The 19,960-nt window shown below is 43.7% G+C and overlaps 1 protein-coding gene and 1 long non-coding RNA gene across 4 annotated transcripts in view; one reads left to right on the plus strand and one right to left on the minus strand.

Moving 5' to 3' along the window:
- The window catches only part of CRB2 (crumbs cell polarity complex component 2), a 134,429-nt gene that overhangs the window by 28,414 nt on the left and 86,055 nt on the right, over window positions 1-19,960 (plus strand). The window lies entirely within an intron of this gene.
- Window positions 14,578-19,265, minus strand: LOC123352438. Its single transcript, XR_006574178.1, has 3 exons — window positions 19,250-19,265; window positions 17,345-17,387; window positions 14,578-14,690 (listed from the first exon to the last, which is right to left on the minus strand). It is a non-coding gene; the product is annotated as an uncharacterized LOC123352438 (long non-coding RNA).

Below are 19,960 nucleotides of genomic sequence, written 5' to 3' on the forward strand. Positions count from 1 at the left end.
AACAAGGGAAAACCTCAAGTGCCTCTTCTACACTGCACTTGCCTATGGCTCTGCTATTGATAGGAAGAATGGAAGCTGGTATGTAGACCACTTGCAGGTATTTTTACGAGCATGTCTGTAATAAGGGTGTGATGCACAGGAATGCTGGTATTTATTTCCTTGTGGCAGACAGTTGGAGCAAGATTAGGTGACCTGGTGGTTTAAAAAAAAAAAAAAAAAAAAAACCTTGTGCCTGCTCTAAATTTGCACTCCCACCATTGGGGTAGAGAAATGTGAGCGGGAGGATTCTTTTTGATAAATAGGGATTATTTATTTCTGTCCTTCACAGAAGTGGTGGGGGTGTAAGTATTGAATTATAACTGCAAAAGTAATAACAAAAGCCCTATTCAGATGTAATGTAACTGAGCCAGTCCCTGGGACTCACCATACAATGACACATTCTCACTGATGTCAATGGGTGTGACCTGCATCCTGTGCCCAATACTGTTAGTTGCGAGGCAGGCTGGTCCAGTGATTAGGGCCCTAGTTGGGGAGATACAGTTCAATTCCCAGCTCTGTGGCCTGGGGCTCAGCCAGCCCCACAGGGATGTTGGAATAAATATGTTAAAAGGATGAGAGCAAGAACCTAGGCTCTGTCTAGGATTTTGGGAGGCAGCAGCTCTTCTGCTGAACTGGAATGAACTTGTTGTAGGAGCACGTCCGTATCTTACACTGAGTCAAGCACTCTTCCCTCCCTCCCTCCCTCCAGAGTTCCCACACACCCTGTGCCCCATGTATAATTCAGCAGCAATACATAATTAAAGGACTATAAAGCCACACTTACTTTAATATATTTAAATTATTTGGCACACAGGAGAGGAACGTTCCTCTGGCCTAGGCCTTTGCATTTCCTACCATGTGTTAAAGAGGTGGAAACACCAGGTCTGATCTCTCAGGAGGCAGCTGGGAACCAGAACTGAAATATAGATTGTTAATAATCAATTATCAGGATCGATTTTTACCAGAACAACATGCAACTGGTGACCATTGTGCATGACCAGAACACCAATAATGCTGTGTATGGTACAGGGCTGAGCGAAGAACGGACACACACACACACACACACACACCCACACACACCATTATTGGTGTTCTGGTCATGCACAATGGTCACCAGTTGCATGCTGTTCTAGTAAAAAAAAAAAAACAATTGTCTTGGCTATCGTGTGTCATAGACTGGGGTGTGGGTGGTCATGCCTTGTGGTCAGAGCCAGGGGTCAGGAACCAGAAGTAAGAGCCTATGGTCAAAGCCATGATCAGGAACCAAGTAGGGTTGGAGCAAGGCAGGAACAGGTTTGGAACAAGGCAGGCACAGAAGTGATCACAGCTGCAGGCATAAGTTTTGAGCACCTAGTGACCTGCTGCTGGGCTTAAGAGCACATCTGCTGGTTCCCCTCAGCCAATTAGATGGGTTGGCCAATCAGGCGGTTCTGCTGTAGCTTACCTGTGTTCGTTAGTTTTGTCCCTGACACCATGATATTCTCATGTTTTATGCAGCTTTTCACAATTCTTTTTAAATTTTGTTATTAAATGGTTCATGGTCTACAGGTCATCACGCAGGCAGTTTTCAGGAGATGGACTGGTTACATACATGTGGTTATTGTTTTTGTTTTCTGATTGATTGCTGAACATGCATCATTCAACAGCCTTGTGATTGTGATTTTTACAGTGAAATTTACACCTTGAAATCCACCTATCGAAGCATAAAACTGACTTTTTATGAGTTTGTGTCCTGATAAAGCCCAAAATGCTTGTGGAAAGTGAAGACTAAAAGGTGAATATGGTTAAGCTGAAATTGGCTTTTTAATTCAAATAAATAATCTTGGATCTTCTCCACTATTCACTCAGTTCTAATGCAGCATATTTAACACTTAAGAGGTAACGGGAGATTAATTATCTAATTTAAGATGCCATTACTTGGTATTGATCCAGTAAACACCAGTTATTACTAAGTAAATAACTAATCCTAGCTCTTTCACTGACTCCTTCTGTGGCCTTTGGCAGACCCTTGACCTTTGCCTCATTTCCCCCACTGGTGAAATAGGCATAACACTGACTTTGCTCCCTCCCACAGGGCCTGTGGGGATTTAAGACTGGAATCCGGGAAAGCATTGTCTGGTGTGAAGGGCCTTGTTCTTGAGGTGCTGAGTGTGCATTGCTTTCCAGAGGTTTGATTCTAAATATTTGTATAATTAGGCTTGATCCTGAGAAGTATTGAGGGCCTGCATGTCCCACTGCACTCAATGGCAGATGTAAGTACTGGGTTCAGAGATACTGTTATTCAGGTTGCTTTTCAGTAGCCTGTTGTTTGGCAACAATTTTTACAAGCTCTGTTTAAACCAAAAAGCCAAGCCAGTCCAGCTTCTGTGTCGTGCGTGCCCACAGTGCTGGGCCACAGTGCCTGACTATCTATATTAGTCTTGCTGCGTGATGCTGCGGAAACTGCACAGAAACATATGTTTTAAATTTTTCATTAGTCCTCCTCCTCACATCAGAGACTTGCTGTGACCCGCCTGGATCCAAAACAGAAACAGAGCTCTAATGTTCCTCTTTGTTGTGGAAGTTCTACCAAATACGTTACAGTTCTTTTTGGTCTGGACTTCAATTGTATCGAGGCTTATAGACTAGGGAGGATATTAGATGGGGTGTCTGCTAGAAAGATTTCACCATCCAGCTTTTTTGTTGTTGTAGTAATATGTCTGTAATATTATATAATATATATATATATATATACATATACACACACAAATATTATACATACACACACACATATATATATATAAACGATGTGTGTATATTAAATCAGTGCCCGTGGGGGTCCTGAATGAGAGCAGGACTCTGTTCCATTAGTGGTTTAACAAACCTAAAATAAGGGAAGGACCCTGCCCCAAAGAGCTTACAATCTAAATAGACCAGACAGACTAAGGGGTGGGGGGAAAGGATAGAACATAAGCAGTGAACAATATGAATGTTGGCAAGTGTTGTGTTAATGCCATGGTTGTGGGGTTTTCCTGGGGAAGGAGAAGGGGGTTGTTGCAGGGAGTTAGTAAAACAGAAAGAGAGAGGGGGACACTGAAGGTAAAGAGGTAAAAGGATAGAGGAGACGGGAGAAGAGGAAGGGAAAGGAAGGGGAACAGGGAGGGCAGATGGAGTGAGGCTGAGGTGAAGTGACTGTGAAGTTGGGGTAGGAGGAGGCTGGAGCAAATAGCCAATCAGCAGAGGGGAGAGACTATTGTGACACACTGTAACTCAAAACACTTATAATAACTTAAAATCTATCTTTCGGTAGTTAATAAGTGTATTTTAATGTTTCGTCTTTATCGGTGAGATTGCCTAAAGTGCTTGGGGCATCTGTTCAGATTACAAAGGTCACGGGCCATGAATTGTTGTTTACTGCCCTTGACCGATCCATGACTTTTACTAAAAATACCAGTGACTAAAACATAGCCTTAATGATGATCATTCGTTATTCTATTTGATCTATGTGTAGTCTTTGACCAGTTTCCTCAATATGAATGGTCTGTGGTCTCCACCCTCCTGGGGGATGGAGCAGTTAGAACTGTCTTTATATTGTGGGGGGATATAGCTTTGCCCAGAGGACGTGCAAGTTCTGTCCTGTGTTGCAGAAGTTTGAATTCCAAGTTCTTCTGGTTTCCTTTGGTCAGTTTTGCTTCTGCCTGGTATATATAAAATGTGCTTCTATTTATCCTAAATGGAAGGTAAATGCATGCACTGGACTCAGAAATATATTTATTCCACATCTTTTTTTTTTTCTTTTTTTTTTTGTATAAACAAACTTTCTCCTTGTTTAGAATCTGTACTCTGTCTGTTCCCAGCAAGCTTCCTGTTTCATTTCAGCAGCAACCCAGATAACTCAGATTGCATTCTGGCTGGTTACCTTTCAGATTTACCTTTCAGCATAAAGCAATGCTAAGTCAAAGGACGTTGTCAAAGCAATTTGCACTTTTCATTGTGAAATGTCAAAGCACTCTGCAGCCAGTTTCTCCTTTTATCTGTTTGCAATGTCCATAATATTTTAAAATGTGGCTGTTTTAAAGAAGAAAAAGACTTAATGCATTTTTCTTAAAACATACCTATGTCCCAAAAATCACAAGCAATTGTACAGTAGCAAAGCAGCCAGCTTTTCTCACTTCTCATGAACAACCCTTCAGTAACAAATGAGTGTACATAACACCAGTGTTCTGTACAACTCTGGGGAAAAAAGTCTGCTTACACATAAGATAAAAGTGGAAAATCTGGTAAGGAGACATTTCAGAGTCCAGCCTCTTGGCCTCCATTATTCATCTGCTCTGCTCCAGATTTTTAACAATGGGGCAGCTAATAGCAATATTTGACTACTTAGCATGACATCCTCTGCTTGAAGTGGTCTCAGTCAGAAGCACCTCTTTCAGAGAAGGCATCTCTCAAGTGTCCTAGGACTTCATGTTGGGAACACCAGAAGCCTTAAATTTTAGATCTTAAATTAGATCCAGGATGAAACTCCAGGAAAGATGCTTTTAGAAATTGAGAAATATTTAATATTTAACTGTTTGTGGATACAGAAGGGTTAGGAAACATTTATTGTAGAATTTAGAACAAAGATGAACAATGAGGGAGAAATGGGAAGCTGTCCCTTCATAAAGAGGACTGTTAAAGTGTCTCTCCCACTGTACAAATATCTCCTTGATGAGGAAGAATTGCAAAACAGCTTAATTAATCGGTTACAGTGCCAGGACAAAGGATAACAGACATTTCTTCTCTTGTGGCTTTGGTTAGACAGACATGGAAGTTTTAAACTTTTGTTTCCACTTTGGAGTTTGTTTTCTATAAGGCCACTTCTCCAGTTAGGATGTATGTCTAAAACTAAAATGAGGAAGTCCCTTTCTCACTTTTGTCAATTTTTCTTTTGCATCTAAAACAATTAATATAGGTGAGCTAATGGGAGAAGAGGGTGCCTCATTACAATGAGTTTTCCGTATGAATATTCCCAGGCATTTCTATATAAGCTCCACTGGGGTGAATTCAGGATTTCAGTCATCAAGGATTAATTTTGATAATGGATTTAGGTAATGATTCTAGCCAGTATTTCCAAAGTGCCACACTGGGAACTGCTGGGGAACAGAGTTCAAATGGAGGACAGATTAAGAGGAAAATAAGTTGTTTGATTTGGGGAGATACTGTTAAGAACATCAAAAAGCCCAGGTGATATTCTCTAGGGAAGCCATCTGAGTACTTGAGAATGTCTCTGTACTTAAATTTGAAATTGCCTCATGCGTTTTTCTGTCTCTAACCCTTGCTATCTCTTCCTTGGTAAAGTATTTAATAGAATTAGGACAAGACCAGAATAGAAATCGCTATCTGGACATGCTGACTGTGATCAATGGGTTATAAAATGTAGTGGAAGTTTATTAACCTTTTAAGGGTGAGATGAGATTCACTTCATAGAAGCTCTGGCAGTTTCCAACAGACATGCCATCCCTCCTTTTTTCCTTTCAGAAGCCCTTTGTATTTCTCTTGTTTCTTACCATGTTATTAGGCTTCGGTTTCTTCCTGAGTGCAGAATTTGCTTTCCAAACAGATCCTATGAATGAGGCAAGATTGCAAAGTTAGCAGGAGAAGTGCTGAATATCCAAGGAAGAAAAGAGCCCTGTTATTGCCTAATCAGGTGGTGGCTTTTGTGTCTTCTCTTCCGGGGTTCCCAAATCGTGGTATGCGAGCTTGATATTCCATCCATTCACTTCACAACAAATTTTTAATAAAGTGGCATTTGAACCAGTAAAGTCTGGGAACTGTTGGATGGATCCCCTTCCTGACTCCCTTGAAACAGTTAGCAGCCAGCATATTGTGCAGGTGATTTAGCAGTGGCATGTGTGTACAGAGAAAGCTGATGCATCTATGCACACAGGAAACCTGACTCTGATTTTTGTAGCCATGGGACATTTTGGCATAATGGCTGAGAGATAAGAGTCTTTGGGTGGGATTTGCATGGGAAGAGGTTAGTGCACCGATGAAGCAGGAAGGGGAGGGCCTTTCATGCCTAGAGGACAGATTGGAAAAAAGGCATATGGATGGGAGTGGGAAGTGACAATAAATGGGCCATCAAGGCCAGCATCACTCTTGGAGCAGAGGGGATACATGATAAATGCGAGATTAGAGATACAGACAGGAATGAAATTAGGTAGGATCTTAAAGGTGAGGGCAAAAACTTGTCATATTGTTCAGAGATCATCTCTGGGACCCAGTCCTTTAATTTCTGTGGTGCAAGGTGATTGGATACAGATAAAGTGAATGGTGAGGCTAAGGCTAGTGCTGGTGGAATGGTGGGAACCAGAAACTCTCCTAAATCAGGTGCTGGGTGAAGAGACATGAGCAAAAGCCCAAAGGAGCCTGGGATTTCACAGGTAGATAATCTGCCAGTAGTTTGGGATTCCCAAATCTTTTACTTTGTTTTGACTGGTGGACTAAGGGAGTATAGGGTGTTGGGGAGGACTGACTAGGGAGAAATTTGAAAAAGGGAAGGAAGTGCTAAAAGAAATCTGTCTATCGAAACTTTAGCAAACAGTTAAACCCAGTGCTGGATGGTATGGAAAATGCTGATCTTCTCAGCTCTGAGTGTCTGCTGTTTAGTAACTGTGGAAAAAATGCAAATGATGGTGAGCATGGAATAAAATCAATACCTGAAATGCACATTAAAAATGGAATTGAAGATTGAAGGCCTCCCAGTAACACAACAGCTGGTTCAGATTGGCTGAGCTGCTGTGTACAGTATATCTAGCAAAGACACCCTGGCACCAGGACTGGAATGCAGAGTACAGAGACACCCTTTTATAGATAAGTAAGGTTGTCTGTGCAACACTAGTACAGCTGGAAGCTCTCTCATTCCCTCATCCAGCAATTCTTTTTTCCCCCCTCAAAATCCACCTTCCCTAACATCCTGTCACAGCATTTCTGGCACTTTCAAGGTTGGGTTGCTCTGCTAAGCACTGCAAGAGAATTTTGTGATGGGAGTAAGTTTGCACCCTCTCTCTTATTGTACAGATAGTGATTACTAAGCTTCAGAAGCCTCCTGTCTGGTGTGATGACAATACTTAATGCCTTCCCTTTATGGGATACCTTCTGTTTAACCCTCCTACCTTGGAAGGCGGGGGAAAGGGAGTTTTTTCTTAGCTTCTTTTAATGTGATTTTTAGCAGCTGGAAACAAGGAGAAGAGCCAGCACCATGTGACCAGTTAGCTCTCAAGTGCTCCACTAACCTCAGTTTGGAAACCACGTATCAGTAAAACACCATGCGTAGCTGTCTAAGCAGTACCATGCCATGTCCGAGTAGGACACTGGGTCATTTGGTCCAATATCCAGCCTCCTGCTAAGCAGGATCAGATCAATGGCCCATCTAATTCAGTATCCTGCCTTGTTGTGGATCATTTGTCCACCCAGTGTGGGACCCTATACCTCAAAATGCCAAGCAATCTACCTGTTCAGTGTCCCTCTCCTAGCGGCCAGCACTAGCTGAAATAATTCTTCTCCTGACAGATCATTACAGTAAACAATTTCACAGCATGAAGTTTGCCAGCAGTGGGACTGTCACTTTATTTTTTCTCCTTCACACTTTGCTTCTCACACCTCAGGCTCCTCACTGTACTGTGCTCTTGTCATTGCTGCAAGAAAATAAAGTGAAACTGCATCTTTCCATCTACTGGTCAGAGAAGTGGTAAAAAACAAAAAAAACTTGCATCATCCATTGTTATTTAATGGACTGAAACTGGCTTATTAATAACCCCATACCCTTGGCTTGTAGCATGAATCCCCTCACTATGGCATGTGCTTCTCCATTTGCTGGAATGTGAAGGGATCAAACTCCTGAGCATTTCTTTACCTTCATTATGTTCCAAAACCCCTGGTAGCCAATTTGGGAGTCTTTCCATTGACTTCAGTGGGCTTTAGATGATGCCCTAAATGTTCTCCTGACTGCAGCATACTCTTACAAATTAGTGATCTCTGCTGCTTGCACAGCTGGCTGCTTCACAGAGGTGTAACAGTCTTGGCTTCCATCAGTATCCAGGGATATACCTCTTATTACTTTGATTCATCCTGCCCCCCTTTCCCTGGCCTTGTAATGCCTCCACCCTGGACCATTATATCTCCACCTGGCCAAGCTGCAGAATGCCCTCATAGATAGTTTCCTACATATTCCAACCACTCTTGTTAACTAAGATATGCAACAACACCCTTCCCCACGCACAAACTTTCTGGCTGCTGAGGGCTTTGGTCCCAATTTGGATGTGAGCACTTGTGCACATCCCAGGACTGTACATGGGATGTAGCTGACCTTTAGGTGTTGAGCATACTAGTTATGTGAGCTGACACCCTGGCCTGGCCTCCTGGTGTGTGTATATAACTATACTCTGCGCTTCCTTGTTTAACTAGGAGAGGAAAATGCCATTTGTCACCGTTCTTTGCATGCAGCATTTTTCCTCCATCTGCTTATTGCAAAGTAACCATTTATAATTTTCTGCCAAATCTTACAAATTCCAGCTGTGGCTCTATTTCTCCTCACTCTGTGGGCTTAGCAGCTGAGTTGGCTCTGAATTTGTTTTGCCATTTACAATTTTTTAAATAATAGTTTTGATTTTAAATTTTTCATTTATTCTCAGCTTTCAAAATAAATGTTCACAAATTAATTGTTTTGGTCACCTTTAATGAGATCGGCTCTATGGAAATGGAGCTTATACTGTGTTCTGTCCCAAAATACTGACAGTTATTGGTGCTTGACCCCATGTTGTATTAAGTCACAAACCTGCTTTTGCTTGGTTAGCTCCTCCTCCATCTCCAACCCTATATATTCTTTCTTCCCTTGTACCTATTTAGTGCTGGGTGACCAACAGGTGCTTCACCACTAAGACATAATCAAGCTCCGAGACCACCCAGGAATGCTACATATACTCCCTGTGTGCAGGACCCTACAGGGACCTGCCCAGTCCGTAGTGTAAATTAGAGAGGACTTTTTACTGCTCTGCCTCATGCTCTGCTCCTCACGGTCTCCTATGAGCCTTGGGAAGAACAGCTATATTGCAGTGTATTCCAGCCACGCCCCTTGTATTGGGGGCTGGCAGCAGGGCTGGTGCAGGTGGGGGATGGAGGAGGATTCAGGGTCCTGAGTAGAAGGGATTCTTAGAGAGCTATTTCTGCCTACTTTAAAGCTTCTTTATGCTGCCAAAGTGGCAGAGAGGAGCCTGGCCATAACTGACTACGAGGACCTTCGTGTTCTGCAGACCACAGTTTGAGAGCCATTTGGGCAATCATTAGGAATTGAATAATAAATACAAAGCACAGTGGCTAGTTTTTCCCATTCTTTGAAGGTGCAGAACATGCTTGAATGCAAAATAGTATTTTGGATTTTATTACCCTTTAAAAAAAAGAAAAAGAAAAGAAAAAAGCCCATCCTAAAACTACAAAATACATCTGCACATGGTCCCTGCTGAAAGTGCAGCTGCATTATCTATCATAATGGTTCTGATGACTGAGAGCTGCCAATACAGAGCCAGCTGACTGAGACAAAAGTCACAGAGAATTTCTGCTCCTCCCCTTCCTCCACAAGCAGCAATTAGTGCGATGGTGCTATTCAGGCACCAATGGAACCACTGCCTAATTCTCAGGTACCAGGATGAATTCATTGGCAGCTCTGGTTTGAATGAGTAAAAGGATTTCTTCTCCGATATGCTGTGCAGTCTCATTTCTTCATGAATTGCTACTTGTGTTTATGGCATGACAAGATATTGGATAACACAATAAAAGCCAGGAAGGAGGAAAACTTCCCATTATTCTGTCTGGGAAACCAAATGATAAAGATCTCTGTGATCTGGCAAGAAATGTCCAAACCACCCAATGCTTCCGCAGGCTTCAGGCCCCAGCACAATTAGGGGACAGCTGGGCTGTAAACGAGCCTGCTGGGTAGTCTCATGCAAATATGCAGATTACGAATCTTTCCCCTCCCCTCGCTCTTAAATGTTTATTTTTACTTGTTTTGTGCAGATTCCTTGTGTGTGAAAAGTGCCAGATGCTGGAGATGGTGAGACTAAAGAGTCTGGAGGCAAAGTCCTCTTCTTATCCACAGATCTATGCTATCCTGCCCCTGGGTCTCAACTCTGAGTGGGAGGGACAGATCCGAGGGGTGAGTTTTGCCTGTGTATTAGCAGGGAAATGGTTAAGTGGGGCTAATGTTCTGTCTGTCTCAAGAGTGCCCAGTATTGTTAACACCGTGAGCTGGATTGTGGAACCTTTACTTACACTAATGTGCACTGGCTCCCATTTGATGCCAGTGAGGCTGTCCACACAAATGCTCACCAAGGTGGGCAAGTTCTCCATCATGGGACTACTGTAAGTTCTCTCCAGTGTAAATAAAGGTTTCATAATGTGGTCCCATTTCTGTTGCCATCTATAGAGTGTGGTCTGAATCCCTACCACCTCCTTCCTTTTCTGCACAGATGCCAGTAAAGGATCCGTGAGAATGCTCTGCCATGGTGTTCTTGATCCCTTACTCCCCTCCTACTCCTTTCGCCTTGTTCTTCTCTGAACAAATTCTAAACCTTTTAATTTAATGCTGCTGCTTGTGGAGCTCCCAGTCCTGCTTTTTACCTGTTTGTTAATATTTTTATGCCCTTTGCTTTAGGAATGATGTGTCTCTGCATTTCCACTGCAGCATGCCTCCCTGTTCTTAACTGACCTTTATCAGGATGTACATTAAATGCAGTCTTTGCAACTTTTCGGAACTTTTTCTGAAGATGTTTCTGCAGCCTATTCCCTCATCATGAATGGCTCCCAATTTCCTTTAGGTGCTCTACTGTCTCCAGTAGTCTTTCACAGAACCCATAGTCAGACATGTTGCTGTTTCTTCCTCTAATACAGCATTCCATTCTGTTCCCACCACTTTGACTGAAGTAGCCAGCTCATGGAATGACTCTGTGACGGCCACGAGTGGATCCCGCTTTCCTTCTATGGTGTCATTTGAATGCAACTGGAGCTGACCATGCAAAATATCAGTAAATGAAGCAAAATATTTCTGGGTTTCATTGTGAGCCCCAAACCAGCTCCAGCTTTGCAAGCCTGACAACAGGTTATAGATGAATTTGGAGCTGATTCATAGCGTTAGATGAAAACCTCGAGAAACTTGGTGCTATTATTTGAGTTTTTGGACTTGTTTGAACTGGAAGCTCAAAGGGCATGAAATATTCTGACTTGAGATGCTGCTTCCAAAATCACCACAGCTGCCATTTTCTTTCCCTACAAGTAGTCTCCGGGCCAGATTCTCAGTGGGTGTAAACAAGCATAGCTCTATTGACTTCAGTGGAGATGTGCTGATTTATACCAGCTGAGGAGCTATCTCTTCGCTTTTAAAATGCTGTTTGCCCATTTATATATATAGATTGATTTGTTTATATGGACAAAAGGGGCACTGTAACTTTCTTGAAGAAGTCTGTTAACCTCAGTGCAGAGAGCTCCATCCAAGATTCCTGTAAATGGCTATGTATGCTCTTGTAAGCCTCAAAGAACAAAGCTATGGTTAGGAGGTTGCAATTTGGGGAAATATCAAGGCTGCCAGGATAGCGAGAACCTGAGTGTGGTTCTACTATTGGCATGTTATCTGCAGAGCTGTCGTGTTAGCGGCTTCTTGTGTCTGACTCAAAGCAGATGCTAAGCATTTCTTTCTGTAGAAAGCTACAGGTGAAGACAGGCTATTTACAAGAGACGCTAGCATATCTGGGGCATGGCAACAAGTTGTGAAAGGAAAACAATGTAATATTTTCTACTGGTTTTATTTTTCTTTAGGTGGAGGGATATTTCTTGTTGATATCCTGAATATTTGTGAAAGTGACTGAAAACTGAACTGGGCTGGGGAATTCATTACAATAATGTCGTAATTTAGGAGCTATATCTCCTAAATCTCTTGATCACAGCTCTTTTTGGAGTGGCCATCAGAAGTGCACTTGGAGGAGTGTAAAGAGGAAACATCTAAGGGAGGAAGTGCAGACAGATATTTAGGGGTCTGGTCTTATGAGGTGCTGAACAACTTCCACTGAGTTCAGTGAGCGATGAGGCTGCTGCGTGCTCAAAGTTTCCTCATTGACTTCAGAAGAAGCAGAACGAGTCCCTGTGTGAGGACACAGCAAAAGAGCAAATCTTGTGGATGTTAAATCCAGGGAATGTTTATTGAAGGTGCATTACTGCAAGGTTTGTTCCACCCTTGATGGATGTGCAGAAGCAGAGAACAGACCCTCAAATGTCTTGGCTTGCAGGGAGTGGGAAGCTTCTCTTGTTTTCATAGCTCTCATTCCTTATTCTTTGTGAGTTTCTATTCACAGCTTGTTGCAGGAGTGTGGTCTTGTGATTAGACTTGGAGCTCAGGACATGTGGGTTTTCTTCTCAGCTCTGCCACTGTTTTGCTTGAAACCCTACCGAACCAGTCAAGGATAAAGTATGAAATTTACCAGACTTCTCAGGATTCTGAAATCCTCTTGGTTTTTGCATCCGTGAGAATGAACTTTAGAGAGATCTTTCTGCTAGCCTTTGAGGAAAGCCTGGAGGAGCTAAGTTCTAGCTTGTAAAGAAGGAATAACACCCCTGAGCAACCTGGTAACTTGCAGCCTTGTTTTCCTTGAGTCTGATCCTGCAAAGTGCTAAGCCTGTCCTGTGAGGTTGTTGGGATCAAGGAGACGCGGAGTCAAGAGGTTTGTTAAGCAGGCGTCCCGAGCTCTCTTGAGCTGGGTTTTTATTAGTAATTAGAACAAAGAGCATGAGATCACAGTTACTTGTAACATATTGATTGGTTCACCCATAGCCATCTCCCTTTGTGCAATATATCATAATTGGTGAAGGGACTACGTGAGCTATACCTAGTCTGTGCTTAATCAATAACCTGAGCATTGCTTTACCTTAAGCCAGGAGTAAATGTAATAAACACGTGTGTGGTTTGCCAGCACAGCATGTTTCACTACATCTCCCCCTTTTTGTTTTTAAGCAATTTGCAGGCATAATGAATGCTCTGTTTTGTATTAAGTCGTTGCCAAGGGCAGCCGTGGACAAATAGGCTAATAAGTGAAGGAATACACTGTAATATGCAGCAACAAAGTATTAATCCTGCAACTATAACAATAACATATGCAAACATTTGCTTTAGCCAGGATAGGTCTGGCAGCCATCCAGTAAGCCAGTCCCAGAATCCTGAAAAACCAACATCCATAGTAACTTCTTTTGTTAAATTATGTAGCTTTACAATTTGGTTGTGCACTGCTTTTTCATTATTGCTTAGGTTAAAGCAACACATACCATCCAATTTTTCACACCCATAATGATGTTGCATTAAAAGATAATCTATGGCCGCTCTGTTCTGCAAAAGTCCATGTCTTAATTCGCCCTGTTCCTCATTTAACAAGGCTAGAGCTTTAGAAGTTGTATTTAAGGCTTTTACTGCCGAGCAGGCTAAGGCGTTAATGTTCCTACTGTTTCGTGCCGCTAGACCGGGCACTCCAACCAGGGATACGGCCAGCGCGACGTATTCGGCCTTACTAATTAGGGCCGCGTGACTATCACAGCTTTCATCAAGGAATACACTTCGTTTTGTTTTAGTAAGTGGTGTACCCTTAGCTTCCTTTTGAGGCAAAACCAAAGACAGCCTACTAAGACAGCATGGAGTTTCATGACTGATGTTGGCTGGAATGTAGTTAAAGGTATATCCGGGGCAGGACCAGAACCAGCCCCTTGGCAATTGTAGGTACTCATACATATATGATATATTAACCATACTTGAGCAATTGAAGTTCCCTTTTGGGAATTGAATACAAGTCTTTTTGGTACAATTAACCATTCTAGCACAACTAACATTAAAACTAGCAACATGCGGTGTTAACAGGGTAACGGCAAAACGCGGTTTGTGCGTTAGTCGATCTCCCCAATTATGGTACCCGGGGTACCCTAATTCCCTAAGGGTAGAATTTTGTTCTAGAGAATTATAAAACCATGTATCATTGTTGATGTCTTTGGGATTATGGCATACTGGTATTAGGCAAGATCCTAGCACCTCCCCCACCGCCCTCTGCTCCGTTAAGCAGAAGGTACTTTGGTTTAAAGTCTTTGCAAATACCTCCCATATATTAAGATGAACCCCCCCAGTCACTATCGGTCCCCCTTCCGTAGGGACAGTAGTTAAACTGAAAATAATTATTGTTAACAAAAGTACAGAATTGGCATTTAAGGAGGCTATTAATGCCATCATATAGTTCTCTGCCGTTTTCTCTTGTCCTGTTTTTTCCAACAGTTGTTCAGCCTGATTAGCTAGGTTCTTTACTTGGCCCCATGTGGCAGGTGCATTTCGCTGGCCCCCTCGTTTTCGGCCCGTTGTTACTTTTCCTTGTTCATCATATAAGTGTATGTTGAAGTCAGGGATGGGGTTGCTCAGTCCCTGATGCCACGCCATCCTTGTATGGTCGAACGTATCGTGCAGGTACCCAGAGCGGGCCGCTTGGTGTTGATACAGCTGCGTAACCGCGCGCCCCCAGGTGATTAGTGGCACAGGTCCGCTCCACTCCGGGCCAGGTAGCTGACGATAGGTTACCTTTGGAGCAGGAAGAACTTCGGTCGTCTGATAATGCCGTTGTGCCCTGGTGAAAAATTGAGAATTGAAAGGTAATAGATTTAAATGATTGAGTGTAAACAGTACTTGAGCCAGCCATTCTTCCTTTTCTGTCAGGCTGCCGGGGACAATTCCCCCTTTTTGTTTTTGCCGCAGGAGAGCAGTTTTTAATGTGCGATTAGCTCGTTCTACAATGGCTTGTCCTTGGGAATTGTATGGGATGCCAAAGGTATGCGTGATTCCCCATCGCGTGCAGAACGCTGCCATCGCTGAAGAGCAATAGGCTGGGCCGTTGTCAGTTTTTAAAGCTGATGGCTTTCCCATCACTGCAAAGGAACGAATGAGGTGATTACAGACGTGTTTGGCTTTTTCCCCTTTTTGTGGCGTTGCCCATATATAGCCAGAATAAGTGTCTATGACTACATGCAAATAGGACCAGGGAGCTAATGGTGGGAACCGAGTGACGTCCATTTGCCACAATTGGTTTGCACCTAGCCCCCGAGGATTTACCCCGATAGCGGGTCCTGCGAGGTTTCCAGTACACTCAGGGCACTGCTGAATAATCGCTTGTGCATCAGATAGTGGTATGGAAAATTGCTTGGCCAATGCCCTAGCATTTTGGTGATGTAAGGAGTGACTTTCCATAGGAGAGCAGGGGAAAGCCTTTAAGGCGTTATCAGCATAGGCATTGCCTTGCGAGATTTCTCCGGGGAAAGGCTGATGACTTCTAACATGTGCGATAAAAAATAGATGTCGTCGGTGACGTAATATCAGTTGTAGGGAAAGAAATAAACCAAGCAAATTATTATCCAAAGATGCAGTAACACAACTAGAAGCAATATTACTAACAACATTGGCAGCATACAAACTGTCTGTAATGAGGTTAACTGGTTGATCAGAAAATGTGTTAAAGGCAAGAATTAACGCAGCTAGCTCCGCACGCTGAGGAGAGCGTTGCGGTAAGGTAAACTGGGATTTCCACTGGTCATTTTTCTTCCAAGCAACCACCCCTCTGGAGGGGCCACCATCGGTGAAAATGGTAAGAGCTTCTGTTATGGGAACGGGAGATACCAAGTAGAATACTTTCAGTGGAATATGCTGAGCAACTTGGAGACGAGGATCCTTGGGAGTATGGTAAGTTACGGACCCAACATAATTGGCTAGGGCTATTTGCACCTCCTCCGAGTGCATACATGCAACTTCCCAGGTGGCGATGGGGATGGGGATAATAATGTTTACTAAATCCATGGCAAACAAGTTTAGTGCTCGATTGCGTCCTTTAGTGATTAATTGAGCAAACATTCCAGACAATGGGACGAGTGTGTTTTTGTGTGTGTGTGGTAAATACATCCACTCGAGGATAAATTCTCTCTCACTTGTATGTTGAAGTAATGCCCCCATGAATTGCTTAGTGTCCCCAAGAATGATTAAGGACGGGGGCACGTCAGGTACTGCTCTATCTACCCACCTTTCTGCCATGGCTTCGTTGACCTTATGCACTACCTCCCGTTGTTCGTTTGTTAGTGATATTATGTCTCCCGGTTGCTTTCCTAATTTTAGGGCATTAAACAGTGGAGTTAGCATAGAAGTGGGAATCTTGTAATACGGTCTTATCCAATTTATGGATCCCAGAATTTGCTGTAGTACTACATATGTTAATTTTTTTTTTGGCAAGGTAAGTTTTGGAAGTATGGGCATGGAGTATGCTGCAAGCATTTTATGACCTAAATATTGAAAAGGTTCGGATTCCTGTATTTTTTCCGGGGCTACTACCAGACCCGATTGACTTAAGATATCAGTTAACTCACTTTTCCATGTGGTGGGTAGGGGCCTACCGGCTATTAAGATATCATCCATATAATGGTATACAAGTAGCTTTTTGAACTTATTTCTGAAAGGTTGAAGAGCAGTGTTTACAAAATACTGACACATGGTAGGGCTATTTAACATGCCCTGGGGTAACACTTTCCAATGATAACGTGTTGTGGGTTGGGCGTTGTTCAGGACTGGCACTGTGAATGCAAAATACTTTCTATCCTTTTCCTGTAACGGTATTGTAAAGAAACAATCCTTTAAATCAATTATTGCCACCTGGTAGTCATAAGGGATTAAATTTGGATTGGGGAGGCCACACTGCAGGGGGCCCATTGGTTCTAGTATTTTATTAATTTCCCTCAAATCGTGAAGGAGCCTCCATTTTCCTGATTTTTTCTTAATTACAAAAACAGGAGTATTGTACGGGCTTGTAGTATGCTCAATGTGTTCATCTTTCAATTGTTGCTCAACTAATTGCTGCAAAGCTTCTAATTTGTCTTTAGGTAATGGCCATTGTTCTACCCAGACTGGTTTATCAGTTTTCCACTGTAACGGAAGAGCCTGAGGCTTACTCATCTTCCAAAATCAGTTTCGCCCCTATCTGTTCTAACAAATCTCTTCCCCAAATGTTAAACTGTAAAGGCAATATGCAGGGTTGAATATATGCTATTATGGGACCTTGTTCCTGGGATTTTACCGGTAACCATTGAGAGCTCTTTTTAGATGCTTGGCTTCCTCCTACCCCAAATACCGCAGGGGCTATCTCAGAGGGCCATTTAGGTTCCCAATCCTTTTCAGCTATGACAGAAACATCCGCCCCTGTGTCCAACAAACCGGTCAGCCACTTACCTTGGAGGTTATACTTACGTTGAGGTTTGTGCAGGGATATTCGGTGTACCAACGCCGCCACCTGTGGGTGAAAGGAAGAGTCGCTGTCGCCTTCAGTACGGGTTGATCCAAAGCCTCCTGTACGTGTTACCTGTGATTTTTCTCCAGGGAGCTCATATGGCAACAGTATCATTTGTGCCCAGGAGTCCCCTCGTCTTAAAGTAAAAGGCAGGTGACTCCAATACTGAACATATATTTTTCCCTGATAATCAGCATCAATCACTCCTGGAACTACCATAATTCCTTGTTTGCTTGCTGATGACCGAGGGAGTATAATGCCCACCGTCCCTTCAGGAAGGGGCCCTTTTAATTGAGTAGGCATTAAAAGAACTTCCCCCGGTAAGAATGAGGATTTTTCTTCTTGATTATACAAGTCTATCCCAGCACTGCCGGTCGTTGCCGGTTGCGCTGTAGTCAATTCTTCCGCCCCCATTGTTTTTCCAGGGCCCGGGGAGGGCCCGTTTATTGGTTTCCCTGCCCCAGTCCTGATCGACATTGATTTGCCCAATGATACCCCTTGTTGCATTTAGGACATTTTTTGGAGGGCCTACCCCCTTCCTGGGGTCTTCCTTTATGTGCTCCCCCTCCAGGTGCCCTACACTGGCTTTTAAAGTGACCCGGTTTTTTGCAATTAAAACAATTTCCCGTGGGTTTATTACCTTGTCTTATAGCCCCCGCCAAAAGAGCCATAGCATGGGTTTGACTACCGACATCTGCGCAAGCCTGAATCATGTCCGCTAAAGTGTATGAGGGGCGATGTATTATAGATTGCAGTACCTTCTTGCAATCAGCATTAGCTTGCTCATAGGCCAGTCGCTGTAAAAGCTCTGTCTGTGCCTCCTCGTTATCAACCTGCCGCTGTACTGCTTCCTTGAGCCTATCTATGAACTGCGGATACGGCTCTGCAGGCTGCTGCCGGGTGGCTGTGAAAGACCTAGTCGGTTTCCCACTTACGGGAACCCTTCTGAAAGCTCTCATAACACTAAGTTTAGTACGAATATATGTATCTGGGTCTAACTCCAACTGTCCCTCTATAGTGCTAAATTGGCCTGCTCCATAAATCTGGTCAGGCGTGGCAGCTGGGGTTGAGTATCCCACAGCAGCTAACCTAAACTCACTGTCCCACACCATATACTGGGCGGGGGTCAGCACCATACGAAATAAGTCTTTCCAATCTTGTGGAGCCATCGTGTAGCCATTTCCAATTCCTTCTAAGATGCCTGCCACGAAATTAGACCTGATGCCTGTCTCTGTGATAGCTTTTCTCACTTCCCTCAGTACTGTATACGGTAGCGCCGTCCACTCTCTGGCGGCATTGCCCTGTGCATCGACTCCTGCCGCTATAGGCATTAGCATGGGCAACTCTCCCTCCCACTGATGTTCTTCCTCCAAATTCAATTCCCCCGTCTCACGCGCCAACGCAACCGCCGCCCGGACGCAGCCCCCACGATTCCCCCGGAAACAAGGCTGATCAGTTCCTTTATTAACGGAGGGATCCGAGGGCCGCTGCCCCGTATCCGACACCGCAGGTGCTGGTGGTAGCACCCGCGGGTACGGAGGCGGTGTCGTCAGCGCGAGAAGCGGGGCGGCAGTGAGAGACGCCTGTGGCCCCAGTTTTCCCACTGCCTCAGTACAGCACTGCCACATGAGCAGGTGCTGTACTGCTGCTCTCGGTTTCTCAAAGAGCTGTGTTCCTATCTTTTGCCAATCTTCTTGCTGCAGGGACCCCTCTTCGGGATACCAGGGGCATTGGCATTCTATTTCCTTAACAAAATCCTCTACATGCCGCAGCGTAACCGCTGGGCAACCGCTCCCCTCAATGAGCTTAAATAATTCCTTAGCATGAGCCTTTTGTGGCACTGATAAATCGCTCCCCATACTCACGAGTGGCTGTTTCCAGCGGGTGCACCTAGACTATTCCAGTCGGATGAGCAGGGGTCCTCGGGATCCGGTGTATCACGTCGGGGTCACCAGATGTTGGGATCAAGGAGACGCGGAGTCAAGAGGTTTGTTAAGCAGGCGTCCCGAGCTCTCTTGAGCTGGGTTTTTATTAGTAATTAGAACAAAGAGCATGAGATCACAGTTACTTGTAACATATTGATTGGTTCACCCATAGCCATCTCCCTTTGTGCAATATATCATAATTGGTGAAGGGACTACGTGAGCTATACCTAGTCTGTGCTTAATCAATAACCTGAGCATTGCTTTACCTTAAGCCAGGAGTAAATGTAATAAACACGTGTGTGGTTTGCCAGCACAGCATGTTTCACTACATGAGGTGCTGAATGCTTTCCATGTCTGTTGAAAACAATGGGGGTAGCAGGTGCTTAGCATGTTTTGGGCCCCTCGTACAGAGTGGTGGTTAGCGTTTTATCTTCAACAGAGTGTGTAGTTCTGAGCTAACCAGATAGCAAAGCAAAGGAAACAAATGCGTTTCCCAGCTGCATTGGGTTTGCAGCCCTTGTTTAACAGAAACCTTCAAATGTCTCATGCTTTAAAGGGAAACTATAGGGTAGCAATGAGTTTTCTTTTTTCTTTTAGTTAAAAGCCCTGACCTGCGTTATGAATAACAGCTTGGAGGATTAAAGTAGAAAG

The sequence above is a fragment of the Mauremys mutica genome, chromosome 18 (assembly GCF_020497125.1).
Source record: "Mauremys mutica isolate MM-2020 ecotype Southern chromosome 18, ASM2049712v1, whole genome shotgun sequence".
Taxonomy (NCBI): domain Eukaryota; kingdom Metazoa; phylum Chordata; order Testudines; family Geoemydidae; genus Mauremys; species Mauremys mutica.